Below are 5,010 nucleotides of genomic sequence, written 5' to 3'. Positions count from 1 at the left end.
AACTTAAGGACTTTAACTAAAAGTGCTAGGTGGGAGACAACCCACCATGGTATAATCATTCCTTTCTCAATTTTAATTTTATTTCGTTTTGTTTATTTTTTTTTATATTATTTTTTTATTCTATTTTTATTGAACCTGAAATTATTCATAACATCCATATCAGCACTGCATTTGCATCTGCATATTGCATAAAAAAAAAAGCACGCACGCGACGCGACAGCGTCGCTGACTCGTCCGCGTCGCAGGTGTGGGAGAGAATAATAAAATGAACAGAGAGTCACGCGAGAGCGTGGCTGGAGGCGTGCCAATGGCACAAATCGTCCCACGCGACCGTGTCATATGGGAATAATGGCCTCCCACGCGACTGCGTGCCCCACACGGCCGCGTGACCAGGATTTCGACGTAATAATGGTGCACAGCCGAAGGTTGTGCTAGAGTGGTGCTGGACTGGCGCTGGACGCGCAGTCCATCTCACACGACCGCGTGCCCCACGCGGCCGCGTCACATCCTACTAAGTGGCCACTCACGCGATCACATGCCCCATGCGATCGCGTCACCCAATATTTGGCAATTAATGATTTTTTTTTAACAGAGAGTTGTGTGAGAGCGAGGCTGCCCTCGCGCCAGTAGCATAAAACGGGTCACACGACCGCGTGACTGACGCGACTGCGTCAATCAGTTTAAGCGCAAGCCGCGCAACCGCGTGCCCACGCAACCGCGTCGCTTGCGCCGCACAGCTTATCCTAATTTACCAAATATCTTATCTTTTCTCCCCCAATCCTAATTTTTCCTCCCTCCTTTCTTACTTACTTCTTCTTCCCTTCTTTCCCTTCTCATTCTTCCTATCTTTTATTTTATTTTACTTAATTTATTTGCATATTTCATTCACTGCATCTTACTTTTATGCATATTTTTATTTTCTTTTCTAAATTAATTAATTTTTCTTTCTTTGGTGTTAAAATTTTCTTATTTAACTGTTGCATCTTCTCTTGAATTATTTTGGGTGCTTAGTGACTTGTTTTATTTTGGATAGGTAATATTATTTATATCAATGCCAATCTTTTATACCTATATTACTTTTGCATTAACATGAATTTATATTATCTCTCCTTACCCACACTCCTCCCCTATGTTGCATATTCTGCACCACTGGTATGCCATGGCTTCTATTGTTTTCTCACGTACATGTTGAAGCTTCCATGATGGCCACCTGAAAGGGAACCGGAAGACGTTTACATAGGGAGACAGGCAAGTCAATCTACACAATCTATAGAAAAAAGCATCAGTTGAAGCCACCCGTCCACCTGCACATCTCAGCATGCATCGAAGACGGTGAAGTCTTTAAGTGTGGGGAGGTCGATACCGATCTCCATGGGTTATTTATTCTCTTCTCAACACCAATATCTTATTTTCTTCATTAGTTCATTGTTGCATTGCATAATAGATTGCATGTGTAGTTGATTGTTTGCATTTAAATACTACTTGGTTGAAAAATAATAAGTTTCTTTTAAAGACCCTATTTTTGAAAATTTTCACTAATTTAAATTGAAAATTTTTATGTTAAAACTTGTTGAAGTTGTATTTGGAACATGGTTTTTGAGCCAAAGAACACACAACATGTGAGATTTAAGCTTATTTATATGGTTACATTATTTAACCATAAATTTTTATTCTTGTGTGTTTTCTTCCCTGATTGCAATCTTAGCTTTGTTCCATTCTATATGTCCATTATTTAGTGTATTTACATGCTTGCATATGATTGAGGCCATTACTTGTTTTAAGCTCACTTATCTCAAATAAGCCTACCCTTTAAATCATCCTTGTCAGCCACTTTGAGCCTTGTAAACCCCCATTTGTTCTATATTTTACCACATCACTAGCTTTAAGCGGAAAACAAATTAATTATCCCAATTGAATCTTTGGTTAACTTAAGATAGAGATTGTGCATCAACTAAGTGTGGAGAAACTGTGGGAACATGGGTTAATAAGGGAATGTAACATGTTTCTAATTTATTTGAATATTAGGAATTTGGGAACCTACTCATGAAAAACCAAAATAGAAAAATAATAGAAAATCCATGTGCATTGATACGTTATGTTTGTTTCTCTACACAAAAAAAAGAAAAAAATTATATATATATATATATATATTTAAATATATATATATATATATATATTCAATAAGTAAATAAATAAGGGGACAAAATCACCCCAATGTTAAGTTAATGAAAAATCAATGCACATGTGATAAAAGTAAAGAAATATCAAAATTTTGGTACATGAGTATGGGAATCATACAAAAGTAAGAATTTTGGATAGCTAGGCATGATTCTAGAGTTATATAGAGTATATGTATATTAGGTGAGAGCTTAGGTTAGTCAAAGATTCAAAATTATAGCTCACTTAGCCATATATATATCCTTACCTTTACCTTAGCCCCATTACAACCCTGAAAAGACCTCATGATGTTTGCATTTGTATGCTAAATATTTGTTGATTGGTTAGATGAAGAACAAAGTTTTAAAAAGTATGACTAGAGAAGAGTAGAGTGATTGACCCTAGACACTTGAGAGTTAGAATGATATACACTACCAGTGAGGGTTCAGTGCTTAATTCTATGTTCCCTGCTTTCATGAGCTATCTTCTTACAAGTTTACTTGCTTTTTATTGTATGATTTAAATTAGTGGAATTTGAATTACTTTCGTCTTGAAAAACTTATTTACTCTTAACCAAGTAAAAGCATTTAGCATGTAGTTGCATTCATAGGTTGCATTTCATGCATTCTACCATTTCTCTTCATCTTTATAGCTTCTCTTGAACTTAACACGAGGACATGCTAATGTTTAAGTGTGGGGAGGTTGATAAACCACTATTTCATGTTTTATCTTGTGCTCATTTGAGTGGTTTTTATCAACTCTTTACCCACTTATTCATACTATTTGCATGGTTTTACATTTGCCTTCCTAATTATGTGCTTTGATTGAAAACATGCTTCTTTGGACTTATATTTGCTAATATTAATCCTCTCTTATTACCATTAGATGCCTTGATATGTGTGTTAAGTGATTTCAGAGATTACAGGACAGGAATGGCTCAGAGGATGGAAAGGAAGCATGCAAAAGTGGAAGGAATACAAGAAGTTGGAGAAATTGCTAAGCTGTCCAACCTGACCTCTTCGCACTCAAACGGCTATAACTTTAGTTACAGAGGTCCAAATGACGCGGTTCCAGTTGCGTTCGAAAGCTAACGTTCGGGGCTTCGATTTGATATATAATATACCATAGTTGCCTTGACGCTAGGTGACGCGACCGCGTGCTCCATGCGGCCGCGTCGCAGTGACGAAAATTCAGCATGTTTGAATTCGCAACCAGCGAATTCTGGGTTGTTTCTGACCCAGTTCTCAGCCCAGAAAATACATATTAGAGGCTATAAAGTGGAGGAATGCATCCATTCATAATAAGCTTTCACATTCACAATTTTAGGAGTAGATATAGTTTTTAGAGAAAGAGGTTCTCTCCTCTCTCTTAGGATTTAGGATTAGGATTCCTCTTAAAGGAATTAGGATTTCTTCTTCTCAATTTCCAGGTTTAATATTCCTTTTATATTTTTATTCTACTGCTTTTATTCGTATCTATACTTTATGTTACCGAATTGGCTTATGAACGCTTCATGTTAGATTATAATTTCTCTTATTAATGTTATTTGAGGTATTTCAGTTTATGATTGCTTTCTTTAATTTATGTTATTGTTGCTTTACATCTGAAGGCATTTTTATTCCAGCAAATTTACTTTTTTCCTTTTGGTCTTGGTTAAGAAAGCAGTAACTCAGGAGTTATCTTAGCTCAACATAATTGATAACTGTTATCTTTGCTAATTGAACTGAATTTCAATAATCCCAACCTTTTCTTAGGAAATAAATAGGATTCGAAGATCAAACTAATTAGTCCCTTGACTTTCCTTTGCTTTCGTAAAGGTCAACTAAGTGGAATTAAGGTTCAACTTTCATTATTATTGATAAAGATAACTAAGTATGGACTTCCAATTTTTCATACCTTGCCAAAAGTTTATTTTACAGTTATTTATTTAATTTTAATTGCTATTTAAATTATTTGTCATATTTGTTCCTCATTCTTGAAACCCCAAATTTACAATCTCCATAACCAATAATAAGAACATACCTCCCTGCAATTCCTTGAGAAGACGACCCGATATTTAAATACTTAGGTTATCAATTTTAAAAGGGGTTTGTTACTTGTGACAACCAAAACGTTTGTATGAAAGGACTTTTGAAAGTTTAAAAACTATACTTACAACGAAGATTTATCCACAAATTTTTAGACCACGCAAAAGTTCTCTCATCAATAAGCTCTTAAATTTTTGTTCATACAAAGTTTCTCTTTTGCGCTTCTAATATACAAGCACTTAACCCTTAAAAAATATCGTTTATTGTATGTCCCTATTCGAGAAGATCAATTTCTTCCTATATATATATGCCTTGCCTCACAAAATGTAGAGTGCTTGAGAGTGATGCCATAGGTCAAGGAACCAACCTCGCATCAAAAACCATTGAATCATTGATAGTAGACAAAGGATTGAAGCTTTCGTGTTTCATAAACTATGAGTGATTAAGACAGGCTCTCAGTTGTTGTTGTTGGTTTTTTTTTTTTTTTTTTTCAGTAGCCAGCAGAAGAAACGCAAGAAAGGAAGATAAACTTCAAATATAGTTTTATCTTCTTTTTTTTTTTGTGACTAAATATAGTTTTATCTTAAAACAATAAAATATGTCTATTTAAATTTATTTACTTCATATTTCAAATTGACAAATAATATTTTATGTTAGAAAAAATTATGGTGAATGCATTATGCAGGTGTGTTAAGAATAATATCATTATTGAGATATTACGTAAGAAAGGGACTACGAGTCTACGACTCATATTTTTCACGATTACTTATATTTACGGCGATTTATGAATTAATGTATTAAACAACGAAATATGACGTGCGAAGTT

The sequence above is a fragment of the Arachis ipaensis genome, chromosome B07 (assembly GCF_000816755.2).
Source record: "Arachis ipaensis cultivar K30076 chromosome B07, Araip1.1, whole genome shotgun sequence".
Classification (NCBI taxonomy): domain Eukaryota; kingdom Viridiplantae; phylum Streptophyta; class Magnoliopsida; order Fabales; family Fabaceae; genus Arachis; species Arachis ipaensis.
The sequence above is the reverse complement of the archived record's forward strand: the minus strand, read 5'-3'. Positions refer to the sequence as shown.